This window comes from Bradysia coprophila, assembly GCF_014529535.1.
Source record: "Bradysia coprophila strain Holo2 chromosome X unlocalized genomic scaffold, BU_Bcop_v1 contig_12, whole genome shotgun sequence".
NCBI classification, from domain to species: domain Eukaryota; kingdom Metazoa; phylum Arthropoda; class Insecta; order Diptera; family Sciaridae; genus Bradysia; species Bradysia coprophila.
The window spans coordinates 3,316,883-3,339,782 of record NW_023503293.1 but is presented as its reverse complement, the minus strand read 5'-3'; the positions used below and the strand labels follow the sequence as shown (position 1 = coordinate 3,339,782).

At 35.1% G+C, this 22,900-nt stretch overlaps 1 long non-coding RNA gene across 1 annotated transcript; it reads right to left on the bottom strand.

Moving 5' to 3' along the window:
• Window positions 1-1,117: 1,117 nt before the first annotated feature.
• LOC119067192 lies at window positions 1,118-22,702 on the bottom strand. Its single transcript, XR_005085888.1, has 3 exons — window positions 22,555-22,702; window positions 17,769-17,773; window positions 1,118-1,130 (listed from the first exon to the last, which is right to left on the bottom strand). It is a non-coding gene; the product is annotated as an uncharacterized LOC119067192 (long non-coding RNA).
• Between the last annotated feature and the right edge of the window lie 198 nt (window positions 22,703-22,900).

The window sequence follows — 22,900 nt, the reverse complement described above, 5'->3', positions numbered from 1 at the left end:
TTTTCCATTCCATTGATTGGATCTCATTTTGATGATGGTAGCATCGTTCACTGCGACATCTGTATTTCAGCAACCCAGACCTTGAGAACATTCTCTTCAACGACATAGCCAAGCACCTTACTATATCGCTTGCTTGATTGCTGATTGAAGAGCTTTTCCCATGAAAATACCGACCAGAAATTCTATGAGAATGTCTTCTACGACGTAGCCAAGCACCTTACTAAATCGCTTGCTGACTGCTGACTGAAGAGCTTTTTGTTCCCACCATTTGCTGATAGATGGCGATTGGTGTCTGATGTATTCGCTCGTTGGATTCGTATATCACATAGCATTAATAATTTTTTTATTAATGTGTCAGCGATTTCGAACTTACGAACTTTCAGCACAATAATTCAGTGTGAGGCTAACGACTTACACACTGCGCTATTGAGTCGACAAATTTATAAAAACCGAATAAATAGAACAAGAATTAAAGAGTGTTAAGCGAGAGCGAAGCGAGGGGCCGCAATTCACACGAATTTAAGTTTTATTGAAAACATACGTCATTTTTTACCGTGTCATTTTATAGACAACGTTTCGAAGATTTTTAGTGAAACTAAACAGAAATTAATTAGCAATTAGAGATTTAGACTGTTCTGGTATTTTTTTTCTACTAAATATGTTCTTGTGTCCATCAAAATTGCATTTCATTGAAATAAATCAATATATCATTGTCAATAAAAATACTATTGAGAAGTTCAGACAGTCAAGAGATCTGACCAACCCAACATGTGGGATCTTTTTTTTTGTTAAGAAATTTGAATTTTTGTTCACATTTTGCGTGATAGTATTGCTCGTGTGAAGAGACCCATAATTATTGAGCGTCTTGTGAAAGTATTGCTCAAATCCACAACAAAAGAACATTTGTCATAGTTTTATGCAGAAATGGGATCTCAAGGATCTCAATCAGCAAAATATAAGAAAAATACAATATCAGGAATTTGGGTCCCTTTCGAAGGACTTGTTTTAATTTATTAAAAAAATATTAAAAAAATGTTGATAAGTCCATGTAATGTCCATATTATTATATGTATACATTTCTAAGGAGTCAAATGTGTAACCGGACTAATTGTGTTCTTTTTGAGTTACAACTTATTTTGCATGTCCCGTAACTGCAACTTTTTTGAAATGAAAATGTCATAATTGATTTAAACAAATAGATTCATCAAATCGCATCACATATAATACTTCACATTTCGCTTATTTTCATAGCTACGGACATAGTATATACGGACAAACGCAGAACTAGAGGCTTTTCGCTAGTGGCATCAATCCTTTTAGTTTTTTTTTAGTTTCTTTTTTGACGAAAGAACATGAGAAACATTACACTAGTCAACACAATATAGACACAAAAAAGACCCTTTCATCGACTTCAACCATTATTTTTCTACCATTCTGTTCATTTTTCCGCAATGTTTTCATTTTTTCACACCCTTTTGTCTATTTGTCAATTGCAGACACTCCATTTCATTATACACTGTGGACTTGTAGTAAAAAGTTAAATAAAGACGTGTCACCACTTCCAATTATATTTTTTCTTTTTTTATGTAATTGATCAGCGAACGACAGGTAAAAATCACATGCAATTTCCATACTACCGGTTTCGCATTCGTTGGAGAATCAGAACTGGTGAAACTCATTTTTGTCACTTTATTGGCAATAGGTCGAGGACTTTGTCGAGGACAGTACATTTCTTCCTAAATTTTTTATCAAAATGTCTTCACAATGCCTCCTTCTCGTCCCAGAATTTGAATTTTAGCCAAAAAATGAGCCGAAAAATAAATTTCAAAGCTTCCTTATATATGATTTAACGCTGCGTAAAATAAACGTTCCATTTTGAATTTGAATTTGCCTTCCGGCGTGAATTGCAAGACATTAATTCAAAATCGATCAACGCGAAAAAAAAAATATTTTTACAGTGGCTTCGATCCTATGAACAATTCCACGGACTATGAACTTCAACGAAATATTTTATCTTTAAAACTTTAATTTAAATGAATAATTTGATAACAATTTGTTTATTTGGGAAGTCAGTGTACCCACTTCGGGAAACTCAAAAACTTTGAAAAAAAAAAAAAAATCCGTATTGAGCGAGTACTAACCGACCGGTATTGTTAAAGTTTTTTTTTGCACATAAATTTTCTAGATAACTTGCTGATTAGGGCTAGGTGGGTCCAGATGCCCGGCTTGATGTTTTCGAAACTTTGACGCACCTTGGTGTTGAGTAGTCCATGTGATTGTACTAAGTAAAGAGAGAGAGAGAGAGAGAGAGAGAGAGAGAGAAATTAGCTCCGTCTTCGTATTCAAAAGGAAAAGATCGTTCGCGCCTTGGAATTTTTGCATTTACTATGAACTGAACATTTTATATTTCTTCTTCTAAAAAACAATGGTTTCGTATAATATGGTTCGTGATTTCATGATTTATAAAATTCATTTTCACTTTTCTGTTAAAACCTGACAAATCCAAAGTTTAACATATTCGATCGTACGGAGAAGCGTGTGATGTTTTTTTTTGAAGTGTATGCTTGTAAGCGGTAAGAAACCTTATGAAACGATCTATGATTGTAAATAGGATGGTAGATCTATGTTATTAAGTAAGAGAACCATTATAAAATGTGTACAATGTTGGAGATGGGAATTTACTTCAAAAAATAGGGAAAAAAAGTCAAAATTTCTATAGAAAATGCTATCTGAACAATAAAACACAAAGAGGATTTTAAACATTTTTAACGTTGAAGAATAAATAGATTTCCATGGGTGAAACGAAAGCTTTTAAGCTGACCTGAAATATTTGTTATTCTTTGTATTTCCATTTAAATGAACACGAATGAAACGTATAAGGTTCTGTGTGTTTTTATTTCGTATAATATAGAACACCAGAGCACCAAATGTCTACTACTCTCCGTGTGTTTTATAACTAAAAAAGTAGCAACAATCGTATAGATATAGCAACATTTATGTATATGTTGTATGTACCACGTTGAATTTACTTTTTATTTTTCTGTGTCGAGTTATTCAAGTGCAGAGTAGGGTGTGATAAACACTTAAATTAATTTGACTTTTAAAATGGAAGCTGTTGTTTATTATTTTTTTCTTTTTTCTCTCTGTGTATTACTTCACAACATTGAAACACCAAAAGAGCCAAGACATCACAGTGTATTTTTCCTATATTGGTTTACCTATTCATTTAAGTATTGCGGTGTTTTGGGGGATAAAACATAAAAGTTATTTATCAAGAAAAGGTTCCGAGTGCTTTGAACTCTTGCGGTTGATTTGAACAGCATGATTATAAATTGTAAAATTGTGCAGAGTTTGTGGATTGGGAGAGGAAGATGTAGAATGTTTTTCTTTTAGGTCGCATTTTTCGCGTTCGGTGTGTTATCCTATAATATACACCATATTGCCGCAATACAAAGAAAATCGTTTTGATTAAATGTTTTAATTTATTGACAATGAGAAAATGAATAAAAGTTTCGCGATGCATTGATGCCGAATCATACTTCAAATTTTCGGAAACCACAACTTCATCATTTTACATCGGCTCAGGTGCCATTCACGTGACCCTATCTATCCTGATTATCGAAAAGTTTGTACTGAAGTGGTTATTCCTATTAATAAAAATTCTCTGAATATTTTACCCCATTTATCAAAGGCGAAAGGTTTAAAGAGATTAAACATTATATCGGTTAATGAGGCACATCGCATCGTGCTGTAATGACTGTAAACAAAAATTGAAATCGGAGCCCATTTAATTTTGAAACAATACATTGGTACATTACTTAATGTTTGTGTATAGAACTACTAGAACTACGTGTCCGCAATTACGTTTGATGACTAAAATCTCCTCTAAATGTAGAGATGTATTTTTTATGCTCATCAAATCCAGGAGAGTTTGTTTTATCAAAAGCAGTTAAGTCCATCATTCTCTTAACTCTTCTAACGTTGGTAGACGAAATATAGTTGTCTCTTTCTATCTAACGTTCTATGTGGGCAGTGGACTTAGTGGGTTTTATCAAAAGCCTCTAAAGTCGAACATTAAAATGCCAACATTTTGGCTCCCATATCGTCAACAACTTTTTTTTGCGCTTAAAGACTGAAACTCGACGGATTTCGACATACAAATTACGATCGCAAAATTGTATTTTTCGGAAAATCTCAGAGAGATATCTACAGGCGATAAGTAACATTGGCGGCTTCGCCTCGTTAGGACAAGCTTACGACTAGTATCGGAAAATTCAACTTTTTGACTCATGACTCATTCAACTCATGACAAAATATACTTTTCTACCGGTTTTAGTTTCATAAATTTTTTCCTTATTGCTAAAAATGCATTGGCAAACAAGAAATATGACCGCCAATCTATAAGAGAGAAGAGCCAATTCCACTCGGATTATTTATTTTACCTTTACATTCAATTTTGTACCTTATGTATTTGCAAACATAACTTCAATATGTAAGATCGGCAAAATTATTTTTTACAGGAAAATAAAAATCAAGGATAAATATAGGGATGGCCAAAATAAGAGTAGCAAATAATTATATGATGGGAGTAGGTAATAAATATGGGTTGAAAAGACGCCGCGTTAGTCCAAGAGGAAACACCAACATTATCTACAAACAGCGAAGAAACAAAATCCAACATTTGAAAAGACTTTGATCCAAAAAATCGTGATGATAAATCAGCGCAGCTAGGCTCACTACCTATGCCATTGGATACAACATACAACATTTGATAACCACCTATTTAATTAATGCTATGTCTGCGCTGGTTTAATAAGTTCGTAAAAAGCATTCCAAGGCAATAGCCGCCCTCATCCAACAAAAGTTACAATTAATCTCAATCTTTCTCAGTTGTTACTACAACAAATTTTCAAAATGTTAAAAGCCGAGGGAAAGGCAATAGATTTTAATTGAGGAGCCTTGGTTATAAATATATACAAAATGTAACTTATATGGGTAATTCCAGCTGATTTGAGACTTTTCGAAATATTTTCATCAAATGAAAACCGATTTCAGTAAATTTTTTTTTTTCCTTGAAAGCTGTTGACCACATCGCGTCGTTTAAGCCACATATTAAGTCGGTGGCTCAAATGATTTCTGTAAACTTGTTTCCCTGTAGAAACGAACGCTATAATTCCACAATTGGACCAAATGACACGAAATTAAATTTTTAAAAGATTTTTGGTTCATTCTGCTTCGAATTAAGGTGAAATCACCTTGACCCAAACGTTGCCACATTAATTTTTTTCATATAGAAATTGAAGGTCGGTGTCATTCGATGCATATTTCTATACGAGAAAAATAACTTTGGCTCGATCAGGTTAGTTGGGTGCGTGAAGTAGGTGATAAGTGTGATAAGGTCATCCGAATTGTGACTCGTTGAGGTTATCTCGAAAAATTTTGTAACCATTTTTTTAACGGTTTTGAACCAAAGCAACAGTTTCTGTGGGAAAAAAAATATTTCTGGCTATTAATGACCACCGAAAAATATCACTTTTATAGAGATATCTCCCACAAATGTTGGGCTACCAACCCCATGTTGGGCTTAAACTGCGCGTCTTGACCATAGCTTTCAGGGGATTTTTTACCGAAATCAGTTCACATTTGGTGAAAATACTTGGAAAAGTCACAAACGTGTAACGTAACTAACCGGCGACTTCTTCGATCACACAAGTCACACTTCACAGGCAGAACAAAATAAACAAAATTTTGTAAATATAATGTCAAAATACGTCAAATATGGGATATTTTAGTGTTGCCATATTATTTACTTGTATCGAGATAAGGTGGTAAATATTAGAGAGCGAAAAAATTTGAATTGAAATTGAAACTTTTAAAACAAAATATAAAAAATATGCATAAGTTCGGTGTATGCTACAAAGCAAAAAAACTTACAATAAATACTAGTAGCGAAATAAATTTAAAAAACTTTTTGTTTGTAACTTAATTCATGTTGGCATGAAAGCGCTGCGTCTCCTGAGTATTAGAATAGTATTTTTCGTACCAAGACAGGAAATGACGATTTTTTCAGCACCAGTCCCAAGTTTTCCTTACGAGCGAAGCGAGTAAGGAAAATTAGGACGTGTGCTGAAAAAATCCATTTCCTGTCGAGGTACGAACAACGTTTTGTGCATCGGACAACTGAAATAGACAAAACACATCAATTTACTTGAAAACATACACACTTCACATTCACCATATTAAATTTAATCAATCGTTCGGGAAAAACTGACATTTCTTAATGAAAAATCATGGCAAAATAGGTCGTATTTCAGTTTTCGGATGCACAAAATTTATAGACTGATATGTTACTGCAAAACATAGCCACCACAGCTCACTTTATGCCTCAGAAAAGACGAAATTTGTAATGCAAGTAACCCTGTAGTTACCCTATATATATACCCTATTCGACCAATTATTTTATTTCAATTTTTTATTTTATTTAGGTCAAGTGCATAAATGTAGCTCTCCTCTTTCGATTTCATATAACATTGTTGTGTGTTAGTTCCAGACTTGAAATATTCGTACAGATTTTTATCTATCATTGTTGTTCCGACAGTTTGCATAGGAAATTGTGTATGCCTGAAATGTATCACTAAATTTGACATTAGAAAATTCAATTTCCGTCATATCGATTTAAGATTTATTTCTCAATTTTTCTTGTGTATGAAAACACTTCAGCTGAAAATTCAATTTCTATTTGTATAACTTTGCTGGAGATATAAAGGGTAACAAATTTGTCAAGTAGTTTTTAAGTTTATTTCTGTTGGAGAACTATTTGGAACTGCATCTAGAAACACGAAATTGATTTTTTTTCAATATTCAAGAAATTGTGATTCGAGCGAGCATAGAACGGGGTTGAAAATTTCGATTTGGACAACTACACGTTTAAACATTAACCTATTAACCTTAGTTAATTGTCCACACATGCGTTACACTGAACCACTGTAATGCAGAGAGAGGCATAGAACCGAGTTTTAGGTTCAAGGAATAAATGCAATCGATTGTAATAACGGGGTTCACTCTAAATGCGCTGATATTGAGTACAAACTCTGCGATAGCCAATGTCAACCGTAGGAGAGTGTAACAACACCTGTGTGAGCAAAATATGTTTAAGTAAATGTGACAAACCAAGTTTTTTTTTGCACAACAGGCCCATTAGAGGCCAAGGTGCTTGGACATTGTGTCCTACCCACTTAATCTTAATCCTAATTCTAGCCAAGCTTTTTGCGGATTGTGATCTTACCAACATTAAGCAAATTCCTGAACTTTCTACGCAAAATTGAAATACTCATCTTATTCAAACTGATTTTGGCGACACATTTTATCGTACAAAATGCGGAAAATTTTTAAGCTCCGCTAAATTTTTTGAAAAATTAGTAAAATATGGAGTAATTGTTGATTAAATGGTTCGCAATTGTGACGCACATGACCTGAAAACTGATATGAAAACGGCAATCAACTTCGCATACGTCGATGATGACAGCAGCCTCATAATGAAGCAATTTTATCACCCTTGCACGAGCTGAGCAGCAAGTTCGAGGGAATGAGTGACCGTTGGAGGTCCACAAATGTGAGACTGTTGGAGGTCCTCTTATGAGAATTCAAAAACGTGATGTGAACGGAACAAACGGAATGGACAATGCCTTGTAGAGTGGCTCAAACAAGGTAATGCGAGTGACATCAGGTGACGTGCGGTACGGACAGTGCTGAGAATGACATGAGTCTCACTCAGTCAGGTAATTTAGATGATTTATTAGATGAAACCCGGACGGCTGGTTGTCACCAGGTAATTGATTTCTCCTTGTGGCATTATATTGTGTCACATTGTATTGCATCCTCCTTACATGTATTTACAAATTACGCAAAATTTAGTAGCAAGTCCAGTCACTTAGTCCGACGACGGTGATTGTTGTTAGTCATAAGTTTAACACATATCGGGTGGCGGTCCGGCGCTGTTCAATACATCGATACAATGTGCACACAAAGTATTAACGTATTGAACAAGGAGGGAAAAAAGGGGGATCCACGTGGGTCATTCCACTGTTAGTGATTCAACGTTCAAGCTCTTCCGGAAAGACCACAGGGTCCTATTCGAATGTGCAAGGTCAAGGTCACATTTTATCGTACGAAATGCCAGTATGATTTCTCTAAACGTTATTTGTAGGGGCAAGATAATTGTAAAAATCTTAGAGTTTTTCACTAGCACAGAAAATGAAAATTTTGATCTACTATTTGCTCACCATTTTAGTAGGGAGAAACTAACACTGTAAAATATTACGTATTTCATGTCGGGACCACAAATTTTACATAATTCTGGTCTGTCTAGGTATGGTTTTGTCACAGTGAAACGTTTGCTATGCTTTTCTGCAAAAAAAAATGGCTACTTTCGACACACGCATCGAAATGGTACGGTTTTTCATGAGATTGTGTGAGCCACAGGCGAATTTGGCAAAAAAAATCGTTTGCGTAATTATACTGTTTTGATACAAGCATCAAACAATTTTTTTTTTTTCAATAGTGAGTATGCACTAACCGTCACAAAAAGACATTTCCCAAATAACGAAAAATCGGTTCATGTCGAAACAACAAAAGTATGTCGAAAAAATCGCATTGTCGCACTAATGTGAAAATAAGAAAATCCTTTATCACACTAGTGCGAAAAAGCCAAAATTTTACATGCTTGCTTTTACTCAACATGGCCGTCTAAAATATAATTGTGAAAATATAGACTTTCTGCCTACACACAGAGATGTTTAATTGTTAAAATCAGAAAGCTGAGCAGCAGAGGAAGTATATCGTATAATATATTTATGCAATAACACCACTTCGTTTTATGTTATTTTATTATTAATTTAAAATATATGCGTTTTCTTATATTACTAAAATTAATATCTATGCCGAAATAACAACAGAAAATCTATTCAGTTGCCAATAACCGCATGGTATAATGGGTGAATTTAAGGATTTTGTAACGTTCATAAAATGTGGTTTGTTTGAATAATACAGCATTAAAACTCGCATATTAAAACATGACGAGAAGAATTTAAGCTCGTTTAAGATAATATGGGAATTTTAATAGCGCAAATCTGGCGGTAGGGTGCAAGTGAAGCAATGGTAAAACTAAACACCTTAGAGCAGTCAGACATAGTAATATTATTATCATATGGTTTAATAGTTAAATTGTATGGCGAACCCGAGATTAGGTTTTATCGAATATTATGTTGTCTGCATGTGTTGTATGTTTAATACTCTCGAAAACTTTATCTTTTATGAATTAAATAATTTTAACACATGAAAAAATCTGCAAGCAGCGTGTACTGTGTATCCATTTTCAGATAGATAACCAGATGAATGCAGACTGGTGAACAGTTATAGCGCAGCACTGCTCCTAGAATGAACCCTGAATTGACGAGTGTCAAATTTGGAGGGTTTTGTATTACGAGCTACCGCTTAGGATTGTTTGTATTGTACGTTAAATGTACTGCGTTTTAACTCATACAACGAAAACGAGTCATGTATCTGTACTGTACAAAAGAAACGCAGTGCCTACTGTAATTTCATCAGCATCCCAATATTTCCTATGTTCATGCTAGAAACAGTGCTTTGGTTTAATGATTTGTTTAATTATAATATCTCTTCTTACACACGAGAGGGTGGCAGAACTCAAAGTTTTGATCAAAAATTTGTTAACTGGTCAACTGGCTGGGAACAGGTCAAATTCAGGTCGTGAAAAATTAGTTCGATTGGTTCACATAGAAAATTCGGCAATCAACCGAAGCTAGCATTACTTCTACTCGAAAACAGTGGCTTTTCGTTACACATATGTCGATTCTACAGTATTCAAACTTAAATGTCTAAACGGATCGAGTATATGTTCAATCTAACAGGTCGACCTGTTTTCATGTTTGGAACGGAAAGCTATTTTGATGGCTATTCTTTGATTCTTATTCATCTGCCGAGTCTTTTCTAGTTCATGATGGAGCTTTTACTATTAAAATGCGACAGCGAAAAATCATTACTCGACATGCTACCCTTCTATAGGATACTTCCAGAGGCGCCGACTTTGAATTCGTTCATGGGGGGCTCATGGGGGGCAAAGAGCACAAAATGATAAAAAATTGTGAAAATTGTGAAAAAAAATTGTGATTGTGAAAAACCCTAGGAATTTAAAGAAGTTTTGCATTGTCATGGGGGGGAATCGCCCCCCTCGCCCCCTATACTCGGCGCCACTGATACTTGCTACTATGAGCTAGTTACGCTAGTTATAACTGGAAGTTAAAATCTCTCTATGTTTTCTCCTATTTGCTTCCCATTCTTTCCGCTATGAGATTATGTGACAAACAATTTTTTTAGAACCATCGCAAGCCCTACGCAAAATACCTCTATTTCTTACACTTTCCCTAAACCATATGAACTTGTAATCTCACTTGAAGCGTCAGAGCCTCTTGTTATTTTCGTCAAAAGAAAATGTCTTTTGTATATGTTACAATCCATGTCGCAAACAATTCGAGAGAGAAAAACAATCATAGACTCGTGAATGGTTGTTTTCTTAATCATTCCACCATGTTTATGTTTATACATGAAAAACTATTTGGGTCACATAACATTTCACTACAAAAATAATTTCAAAAAAAAAATTTCCACTAACGTGCATCCATTCGTCACAAACGTTCTGTATACGTTGTATAGGTGCTACGAAAAGAAGAAAAATTAAAATGTATGAAAGTTTGTTAATTTTAACAGTTAAAAAAAGTTGAGCAAGCGAAAACCTAAAGCAGGTCAAGTGTAAAATTAAAGTTTACTGTTTGTGTTTTGTTTTTTAATGCTCACGAGAGAGGTAGGTACGGTTGATATGATATTCCGTGTACGGCGGCAAATCTGGCGATTACTCTATATATACGCTATAATTGTACACGTGAAGTATATACGCTTGAAGAGTGGCTTGTGTTTGTAATGTATATATTTCCCGAAATTCGTCTCCTCAAATTTATATTAAATGTATGTATGACTTGCAGCTTTCGTTAAATTGTACATGAAGTCTGTTCGGTATAATGGAAATTAATCGTTCATCGTTCTGTAGTATGTAGATTTGCAAATCGTTTTATACTAAGAATGTCTCTGAAGAAATCATCTTTGGTCTGTTGGTTCAGCATTCTTCATGAAGAATTTCTTTAAAAGTTCTTTTGATGTTCCTTCTACAGTTTTACAGAAAAAAATCTTTAGTCATCAAAACGTAAAGAAATTGGAAATTATATAATAAAATTCAAGGCTTCGACATTTTGCCATTCTCAAGCTAAGGCGGTGTTGAATCGTATAGCAAATACAGTTATCATGACTCCAAGCTACAATTGTAAATGATTGAAAGAATTTTTCCGAACTTATCGGAGAGGCATAAAAAACCAAAAAAAAAGCTCTAGTAATGCATACCAACAACTATGCTTTCATCAAAGAAAACCCTTTTCATAGCGGAAATATTGAGTAAGTTTGGCGTTGGCGTTGTCATCTTCAATTATAATATTTCTCTTTTTAAAACTCTTTGTATCAGTATTGCGATGGTATCAAAGGATCCATCGGACGAATGGGCTGAGTGGCGTTAAAATTATGTATTTCGACTACCTAGTAGCGCCAAAATTATTGATTTCGCTCAAGGCGTCAAAAATATGATTTTTTTGATTTAAATTCTGCTCTAAAGACAAAAACTTTTATCTGATCTCAAATTATATAATCGAATTTAGTTCGACAATGTCTGTTCCCATACTCTTCAAGACTAGAACCCTAATGGTTACACGCACGGATTTTTGTTCGAAACTTCTAGAACGCATTTCCTTGACAACAGCACTAAAATAATTAAAATTTCCGGAGCCAGAACTAATTGCCTTCAAGATATCGCTTCATATTTTTACAATCAAAAATACAACAAAAGACAAAAACAACATTGTCACTGATTGATTTCTACTCTTAGAAAATCGACGGTCCCCACATAAAATTGAATTAAGATTTTTTTTTATACGGAAAGCTCTTAGTTTGAAGCTTTAATTGAAAATAATCTTTTAGAATCTAAAAACTTTCCGAAATTTCCTTCCAATAGCCATCATGCACGGTTATTCTTCGTGAACTTTGCTAATAATTTGAATTAATCTTTTAAGATGAGTACTGGTACTCTCAGAAAACAATATGGCAAACTTTCGAATTGTTTATTGAAAATTAATTACAGCAACGAAATTACCAAATTAACGAGACACATTATTATCATCACGAAATGATGTTGAAAGAAAAAAAATAAGTTGCACAATGAGTAACTTTATATTATCGTCTTTTACATAACATTTATTACAGATAATTGAAGCGTTAAAAATATATTTTACATGGCAAATGCATTATCGGAGCAATAAATACTTTATGATTACACTCAAAATTAAGAGAAGAGTTTTTTATGTCGATCCCATTTAAATAATGTTTTATTACCAGAGTGTATTTCTAATGACTTTCGAGTTTGGATGGCCTGAATATTGCCGAAATTCTTTATCACATTATAGCCTATAATTAACTATTTATAACACTGAAAACTGTGTTGAAATTTATGCACATTTATCCATGTTGTCAACTGAACAACGTAAAATTTTGAGCCTTTCGCCTATATTCGCGAAAATACTTTCACAAATTTTTGCGAAAGATCACGAAAATGTGAGAAAATCGTGAAAATTTGAGAAAATTCGTGAAAATATTTTCGCGAATATAGGCACTGTTTCGTAAGGTAAACAAATTGAGAAATATCATCATGCTTGATATGCAAAGAAACCTTCTGGCTGATAACTTGAACCATTCACCAAATTAATCAGTCAAAAACACTCAAAGAGTAAAAGTGACGCAAGTCCCTCGGCATACTTCCAAAACAACTGATATCGCTGTAGGTGACGCATTCTGCGCTTCTACGCAAAAATTGTCAAATCAAAAATTAGGCCAAAAAAATTGTAGAAGAAAAATTTTACCAAAAACATTTTGCGTCACAAGTGAAATTTGAAAAATTTTGATTTTTTTTGAAATTTTTTCTAGTAATGATATGTCACTACAACGTTGTAAAAGTAGTTTCAAAGGGGGCCGGACCCACAAAATGTCTGTTTTGGTGATTGATATGCAGCGCATTGTTTCGGAAAGTCTGGTCTATTTGTTAACAAAACTTACGGGACCGTTGATTGTCATCAACCATTAAGAATGCACATTTTCTAAGCGATACTTCAAGAATAAACTTATTAATGTTTTTGTCCTTAAACAATTTTCAATGGGCGGTAGAAAACATCGTTCGAAGAAATTCGTCACTGAAAATTCTTTTGCGGAAACGGAAGATCGAATATCCGATTTTTTAAGCTTTTAGTCAACGTGTTTACATCGGCTTAATACGGTTTATGTGCTCAAAACAACAAACAAACAATTTAACATTTATTTTTCAAGTATTTTCATATGTAACGAACACAAGGCGGCAAAAATTTATTTGACTTTACCGTGATGAACATTTTAAAAAAAGATCGGTCGAATGTCTTCAAAATTAGCTTCTGCATTGCAGTTTGGACACTTCTTGTATTGATCAACAGACTGTTTGATGCAACCTTTGCAGAACAAGTGCCCGCACTTCGTTGCTGCCGGTAGTTTCATGTTCTGTAAGCAAATCGGACATTCCAAGCTTTTTCCATCCAATAAGTTTACTTCATAGTTCCACAACGCTTTCGGCAAGTCAACTTCTAAATGAATCTCGAAAACAGCTCTGTCGTTTTCAACATATTTCTTCTCCGGATCCATCAATGCCGTCCAAGAAATAAAACCTTTAGGCCCCCAACAATCGCCTATATTAAAGTTTCTTTGCAACAGCTTGGTGACTGGCTGGACATTCTTATCGAATGATAACAAACTGAACACACATTTCACCTTCCATGACCAGTTCGTGTTCTTATCGGAATTTTGCCGCAAGAAAATGCCCAAATTATTTTGCTGCTTTTTGACTCTCACATTCCACGTTGCGCGCCCCACTATGATATCAGGCGAAATGTGGATTTTTAACGGTTGATTGATTTCATTCACCTTGAATCTAAATTTGGTGAGAAGCTGATCGATTTCTGCAGGAGTTTCATAGAATACCGGATTAGCCAACAATCGAACGTTAAATACGATGTATTTGTTCCGCGCACACTGTTGTAAGTCAGATGCTGTGATGACATCAACTACATTGCTGGTCAAACATTTTCTGTCGAACTGTGTCTTTGGTATGATCGTCTGGTTGAGTTGTCGACTTGCAACACACGAACTCAGCGAAACTGTTGCCATTGCTTCACATTTCCATTCCAGATCTTCCGACACATTAGGCGGCGAACAAATTAGAGCTGCCTTGACAACTGTTTCACTTTTGTCCTTTCGCTGGAAAACTTTAATCTTCCATGGGATATCATTCAGAATTACTTCGGATGAAACATGATCTGATGAAAAACCGGACATGCGGACATGAAAATCGAAATTAACTTTCTTCAAATTCGTTTGATTGATCGACATTTTATTTCGAATGATTGATGTTACAAAAGCACTGATTTACAGCACTACTTCGACACATACACAATGACGTTTTCCAATTAATATGACAGTCATGTTTGACGGCTATAAAAATTACTAGGGTGCCTATTACACCATACAGGAGCGTACAGAAATTCTATTTTTTTCGTCGCCCAGTGAATCAATACGAAAATCGAAATCTTTTTACGATCAGAAATGTCAAGTTTCAAGTTTAATTCTTCACGGACAAAATCGGCCGTGGAGAATCTAACCTCACAGTTAACTTTGACAGTATTAACTGAGCGACAAAAGCTAACGTGAGTGAATGAAATACAATTCTTGTATACGAGCTCTAAGAAGGCAATTATAACCAATGAAAATAGAAACCAGGTATGGTCTATTCATACAAACCGGAGGACATAGCGATTTCATATTTCCTTTAATGAGAGGTGAGTTTCTTTATAGGAAATCGCTATCAAGGCTGTATACTTTGGGGAGGTCACGCAGATGCAGATACGCGGGTTACACACCACGTTTCATACAAAAAATTCACCACACCATACAAATTCAATTTTGGTGAATTTGTTTGTATGGAGAAAAAATACAGCCTTGATCGCTATGTCCTCAGCTCCATACAAAGTTTGACATTCGACCAAACCTTGTGTTGACGTTCGTTGATTATAACGACGCAAAATTCGATACGTAATAAAAGCATCAGTAGCGTATAGTAGGCAATGGTTTTTGAATGTTTTCATAGCATTTCTGCTTGACAGTGCTATGATGTTTTCCAATTTCCAATCCATTTTTGCCAATTCTTTGTTTAATTGGAGCAACCAAAAGTTATCATAATTAAACAAGGTTTTAAGGTTTTGAGAAAATCTTAACGTTATCGCTCGAAGTAAGAAAATGTTTACAAAACGCACACATCTATAATATAAAGTTTGTTTGTTTGTTTGTCCTAGAGATTCGAAACTTGACATAACGACTAATGTAGTTAGGAAAACACGTGCATATTTTTTGTCTGTTTACGTCGTGGATGCGTTTCTTAACGTGGAAACATTTTTGTAACGCGTGAAAATTTTTAACGCGTAAAAATATTTTTAAAAGGAAAATTTAATTCTGACGTGGAAGAATATTTTTGACGGGTAATTTTTTTTTTAAATATTTAGTCATTTAAATAATCCCGAGCAAAGTCGGGTACTACACTAGTTAGATTATATATTTCCACTTTTGTTTGTCTTAATTGCTTTTATTGCGGTTCTGTGTTTATTCGAAAGCTTTTCTACAAGACTGCAGAATAATTTATACTAACTATTATCCCAGCTTTCGATTCTCGTCGTGTGTGCGACTTATTCCAAATACTTGTCACGTAATTCCTTTAACTTTCTTTAAGTCGTTTGCTATTTTCATTTGCTAACCCATTAGAGTGAATATTGCCGGTACGTACAGGTACATAGGATTTTAATAAAGTTGTTTAATCGACGTGATGTAACTATACTGTAGTTTCGGCTACATTTTTCATATTACAGTTTCAGAAAATCCAGTGAAATTTCCAGGAAATATTGTCTGGCACCACCCCAAAAAAATATATCAGGTTTAGCTTCGCTGTATTTAAAATTCATGAATGCATACTGAAAGATTGTACTGGATATAAAATGTCGTAAATATGGAAATCATATGTAGACAAAATGAAACTCAAAATAGTACATGTAGTCACGACTGGTGTGGACTCATTCACGGATAGCATATGTTTCAAAGACGGTTGCAAGCAAAAACGGTTGGAAGATTTACAGAATGTTGTTCTTTCTTTTAAAATGACTATTATAGTGGATATCAGGGCAAAATTATGATTATAAATTATTTACGCTGGATATTTTTTTCGAAGGGACATCATATTCTAAGCATTTTGTAGAACAACATTTCTGAAATTACGTTCATTTAGGCATCCCGCATCATAAATCTTTTTCCCATATAATTCGACAAACCAATTATTTATTTACTTTCCTCAATTTTGGAATCCTTGTACAAAGCCGTATGTAACTAGAAGCCAAATGAAATTAAATGTTTAAAGAAAACAAATCTTTTTTAGGTACGATGTATTAACTAAGAGCACGGCAGAGTAAAATAAACCAGGCAGGAGTGGTTCATTTTCGAAACGTCAAATATGGGACCTAATACACTGTATGAAAATGAACTCAAATGAACACTGACATAAATTGAAAAATTTTATTCGCAAAAAATATAGGACTACTAGATTATTGAGGTCCCTTGTCAAACGTCCACTACTGCCTGGTTAACTTTACTCTGCCGTGCTCAGTTTAATAAATGGGAGAAATATTTTAAAAAGAAATTTATAGAAAATTATCGCAGTGATCACAAACATTATTCGATTCGACGTTTTTTGTACATAGACAATGTAGATTTTTTTGTATTTGAAACTCGTTTCCAATGGTCTTCAATGACCTGAATCGTCTGATGCTTCTTAGAATCTTTTGTTGTTAAATTGTCGTTAAAATCAGTCATCAATTTGAGCGTTCTCTCTGCAGTATCGTTAACAACGTGAATCGAATCGACTATTTTCTTCGCTGCCTTGTATTCATGCAAATTTTTCCATTCGCTCGCGTAGTTTTCGAACATGAAACTGATGTCCAACTGAAGACTTTTTAATGCCATCATAGATGAAGTGCCGACAAGGTCATCCAATTTTTTTTTTGAATATCTTAGTGAAATCAATTAATCTTGGACACCTTTCTACCCACTCGTTATTATCCAAAACTTTCATCTTGTCAAACATTCGACATTTGATGGCGTCTGGAACCTTGTCTGAAAACAGTGACAAAACCACAAGATCGGACCCCAGATACCAGAGATGATCACTAAATTTTCCGATGGCATGGGTCGAAATAACATTGTGGATTTTTTAATACAATTTCAAATCATTCATTAGCAGCAAATCGTTATGAGGTGCATCGCTTGCAATAGTGCACTTAATCCAATTTTTTACATAAACAAGGCATATAAAGATCTCGAAATAGATACATCTTCATCACATAGATTACCTTGAATGCTTTTTGATCGACAAGGTGCCAATCACCAGTTGACTACCAAACTGGTAGTTGAATACCAACTTGATAGTTGAATACCGAATTGGTAAAAAATTGGTGTAGATGTTTACTGTTCAACAGCTGGACATCGACTGATGAAACTTTTCTTCCTCCTTGCTTCCAGAAAAAAAATGGAGAAAAAGAAAAAAGACCTCACCAGGCTTTAGCCGGTCTATTCTTAATTTTATTAGGTGCCGTCACCTATTTGAACGAGCTCATGAGCAACAAGTAATTGTCCTTGTTCACTTCTTAGGCTCGTGGAGTCCTAACGGTCATAACTCAATGGGTATAGAGTTTTGATTTTTTTCGATGGATTTCCCAGAATTAGATTAATTCAGCGAGCTGAGGCATTAATCGGAGAAGGTTATACTTTGGATTCTTCACAGACGTCATAAATGAAAGACTTTCGCTTCTCTCTGCTGATATAATTTACTAAAATTATTGAGTGTCACAATTCAAAGGAAGATTGGTCGAATATCATCTAATGTGGCAACTGCATTGCTGTTTGGGCATTTCTTGTGTTGATCAACTGATTTTCTGATGCAAGCATTGCAGAACAAGTGACCGCACTTCGTCGCTGCTGGCGATTGGAGGTCTTGTAAACAAATTGGACATTCAGTGCTCTTCGTCGGTTTCTCGTCGAATTTCCACAGCGGTTTTGGTAAGTCAACTTCTAAATTGATTTGGAAAATGGCCTCGCCGTTCTCTACGTATTTCAATGCCGGATCGATGAAACTATTCCATGAAATGAACTCGTTAAATCCCCAATTAGCCAGGCCCAATGTGAAGTCCTTTTCCATACATAACTTGACTGGCTGGACGTGTTTATCGAATGACAACAAAGTGAAAGAACATTTTACCATCCATGACCAATTCATGTTCATGACGGAATTGATTTGGCTCAAAAAAATGTCCAAATGGCCGTGGATTTTTTGTACAAACACATTCCAAGCTGTACCACCCACTATAACGTTAGGTGAAATTGAAGACTTTGTTTCAAGTTCACTAACGTTGTCGACGTTCAATTTAAACTTGGTAAGCATGTGATCAATTTTCGATACAGTTTGGTACAGTACTGGATTAACCAAAAGTTGAACGTCGAATGTGATGTAATCATTCTGCGTATATTGCGCCAAATCCGATGATCTCATAATTTCAACAGTTGCACTGGACAAACGTTTGATTTCGAACATTGTCTCTGGAATGTTCTTTTCATTGAAAAGTTAATTTGTCGCATGCGAACGTAATGAAACTGTTGCCATTGCTCGGCATTTCCAATCCAGCTGATTAGATTTGTTTGGCGGCAGACAATTCAGAGCTGCCTCAATGATCGTTTCATTTTCGTCCTTTCGCTCGCGAATTTTGATCATCCATTGGATGTTGCTCAAAGAAACTGCGGATGATACATGTTCTGTGATATTACCCTTCAATTCAACGTGAAAAACGAATTCTACTTTTCTTCCATCTACGGTATTGCCATACATTTTGGCACGGAAGTTTGGTAAATACAACGCACTGATATTTAACGAAATACAACGACGACTGTTGTAAGTGTCAACAATGTCAAGGGATTTGTTATTAAAGTACTTGTGAGACGCCATCCGATTTTCTTTTACACACACAAGTTGCACACATTGATGCACAGCAGAGTAAAATAAACCAGGCAAGAGCGCTTCATTTGACTTGGCCTGAATTATCTAGTAGCCTTATGTGACGCCAACAAAGTTAATTCAACTTATGTAAGTGTTCATTTGACTTACTTGGCTTATTTTACTCTGCCGTGATTGACGAATTCAAGTTTAAGCGAAAAAGATTGTGCGTGTGAATAAGACAGTAAACACAAAATCCCTCGCTGATATGAGTATTTTACACTCTATAGGTTTGTTCCAAGGCCATATGAATTGTCAAATTTTCATCCACAGAACCATAACCTGAATCTGTGTAAATCGCGTAGGCGACGTTGCTCGATTTGTATGAAATATCACGTAAGCGACGTTGCTATGGCTGAAATTGTCGTTGTTCGGGTTGTCAAAGTTCGTGTTTACAGTTACTTGGAACAAACATATAGGATTTTTTATACGAAGTACGCAGTACGAAACCCACCAAATCGCAGTAGGAGTGTCTTGACCGGTAAGCCGTGTGACTGCACAAGATTTGAACCGATTCAGCCCAAGGCTGTATTTTGGGGAGATCACGCAGACCGCTATTTTATTAGATACGCGGCAACACACCACGTCTGATGATTTTACATAGAAAAAAAATCACCACATCATCACGGCGATGACAATCACTAAAGTAGGTGAATTTTTGTATGTTATCCGCCATGTTATCATCTAGTGTGGTGTGTAACCCGCGTATCTGTATCTGCGTGAACTCCCCAAAGTTTACATCCTTGATTCAGCCAGCTGTGTATTTGTGTACACGTCTGATAACATATTTTTTTCCTGCTGCGGTTGAGTTTCGAACCCCCACCCACACTAGCAATTAAATCAAATAATGGAAGGTAAACGAATTTTTTCAATTAACAGTTGAAATAATTTCTTGATCTGTCCAAGTTTGAGGCCCCCAAAAATAGATCAGGTGCGTAAAAGTACCTCGGGAAGCTCTCGGCTTCCGAAATCTAAATTTTTGATACACTAATTTCCATCAATTCACGTCAGTGCTGTTAGTAATGTCCCTTTCAAGTGATCAGACAAGACTTATCATTTGAAAGGAACCAGATTGGGATCACTGTACAATGTGAACGAGTCTTGGACAAAATGAATTATGCAATCTCCAAAGAAATGATAGGTATTATCTCTCTGGCAATCTCACATTTAGGACGGTAACCCTCCCGGTTACCCAACTTGTAGCATAAATATCTATTATTCTGTTCCTCATTTACTACTTTTTTTGACCTTATCAAGACCCTCAAAACCTCAATTAGATGCGAATATTTCAGCACCTACCATCCCACCCTCAGGTTGAAAATTTCTGAAGCAAAATAATCCACGTTTCCGCTTTCATTTTTTTTTTTTTTGTTTCTCCAGCTTCTCCTCATCGATGTTAGCATTCACCAATTATGGCATCCATCCAGAACTTACCAATCAAGTTGCTACGTCAAGCTTTATTATTTTTCTATTTTGTAGAACCGAAAAAAATATATGATGAGCAAATATTCGACACGAAATGACAAAAATAAATAAATCTTTGTCTAGTTATATCCTTTGCGATGATTACTGATTGCATTACATTTTCATTCTTCTTTATATTGATCCATAATGCTATGTTCACAGGTGGATGGTTTTTGTTTAATGATTTTGCTTTTCTGAGGTAACAGAGGGTGATGTAAAATTTGAGTAGTAAAATATTGGATAAGGTCGATTTATAACACAAGTTACGTATAATGTGTGTAAGTGTGGTGATGAATGTAGGTGCTTAATCTGCTATAATTGATTAAATTTAAGGGGTGTGCGACAAAACGTTCGTAATTGATTAACTTTAATTTTGTTGATTCAATAAATCTCGTCATTAAAAGTTATCAGGTAGGTGAAGATAGAACATTTTACATTTAAAAAAAATAATCTGCATAAATAATGCTTATGATATAGAATTTTACTTATTTATAGAGTTCTTGGTGTGAGTTTTGTTGATCCGAGGCGAAGCCGAGTTTGAAACATGAAATATACATTTTCTGCAACTGCGCTGCGAAAAATGAACTTTTTCATGCGTGATTTGGGTGGCAATCGAAGGGTCTTTTTTCTCCGGGTTTCTATGTTTTTTTTACTTCAAAAAAATATATTCATTTAAATTTCTTCCTCCGTTTACATCAATTTATATTAATTTATATTCGATTTCTGCTTGGGCAAAAGATAAAAGATTTCTCCAAGATCATTAGTTGATGGCAACGTTCCTAGTACAGACATAGCATTGCCGCGTTGTATATCTAAACTAATTCTTTGTTTAAGATATAATGTTGACCTCTTTTCGTTTGTTGTTGTTGAAATTCTTTTACCCAAATCTTCGATGAATTTTTTTGCGTGTGGACCCCATGGACCCATGGGGTCTATGTTTTATCTATGTTTTACTTAAGCGTAAACAAATCTATATGGCCTATGTCCATTGCCATCTGAACTACATGCTGCCTATATACAGCGACTGTCCAGCGTACAAAATGAACGAGTTACAGATTATACAGAACAAATGCCTCAAAGCGATGTATCGTCTGCCAAGGGAAGCGCACACCACCTACCTATACAGCAGCCAACTGTTACCTATTTCGAAGATGGGTTTCGTTGAGAGAGTAGTAAACTAAACATGCACCGGATGGTGAATTCGATGACTAAACATAAGTTTAGCTTCGTTACTAACTTCGCAGTTCACGGGCGTCCGACTAGAAACGGTGATCTTATCCACGTTATATCTCGTAACGCCAATGATAATGACGTTTGTGCGATGACTTCTGTGATTAAAGAATATAATGATCTGCCTGTTGACTTGAAGAGGATAGAGTGTCTGAAAACTTTTAAGAGGAATGTTGAACTAGCTGTGATGACCTGTGATGACTATCATGTGATTTCTCCGTTTTTGTTTGTGAACTAGTTTGTATGGATTTTATCCTTAATTAACCTTGACCCAATTTCTTTCTTTGATCTTAAGTTTGTTCCAGTTCTGCTTGTTATTACTTTTAGACAGAATTCTTGTTGTTTCTATTTTAGTCCACTTGTAAAATATTAGACGCCAGCAAATAGTGTTCCACACGTGTCAAACACTCGGAATGATAATAAAGTTATTATTTAAAAAAAAAAAACTTTTCACCACTAGTTGTGAAATGGATTTTCATATATGCTTTTCGTCACTAGTGGCGATTTACTTTTCACCACTCCTTCTGAACATCTGAACCATTAACCGTAAATAAAAATTCTGCCCTGAGCAAATTTCGAACCACCAACACCAAAACCCAATGCTTATCGAGCAACACTTCTAACCATTCGGCTACTGAGATATATAATCGCAGTGAACCAATTTTACAGAGTTATGCAGAAAACGTTGTATGCAACACGTTGCGAAAGTGGTAGTAAACTACCACTTTTCGCAACTAGTTGCATAAATAAGTATTTCGACGCACCATGTAAACAACTATTTTGACACAAGTGCTTAAAATTTTCACTAAGTTTCTTATGCAAATTACGGCAGACTAGTGAACCAGTGAAAAAAAGACCCTTCATGCTCACCCAAAT